Below are 370 nucleotides of genomic sequence, written 5' to 3'. Positions count from 1 at the left end.
TTATATGATGCTCATGATTATTTTTATATGTAAATATGCCTTGGCAACCAGCTAAAAAAAAGTTTGTTTCAGTTTTGGTATGTTTTATTATATTTCACGTAACACAATTTTTGCGTATTGTTTTGTTTTTAGTGTTAGTTAGCTCTAATAACCCTGTCCACTGTATTCAGCAATGTTCTCCGTAAGCGGGGAGAACGAGTGCACTTAGAGACAGCAGCACATAAAGAACCCCTGCTGGTCGACACACACACTCTGTCCTGCTGGTCGACACACACACTGGAGATCTTCACTGTCATTAGATCTCAGACACTCAACAGTTCCCGAGACGCTGGAGCGGAACAGCAGGAGAAAGCAGAGAGGGAGAAATAAA

This window comes from Squalius cephalus (assembly GCF_949319135.1).
Source record: "Squalius cephalus genome assembly, chromosome: 16".
NCBI classification, from domain to species: Eukaryota; Metazoa; Chordata; class Actinopteri; order Cypriniformes; family Leuciscidae; genus Squalius; species Squalius cephalus.
The sequence above is the reverse complement of the archived record's forward strand: the minus strand, read 5'-3'. Positions refer to the sequence as shown.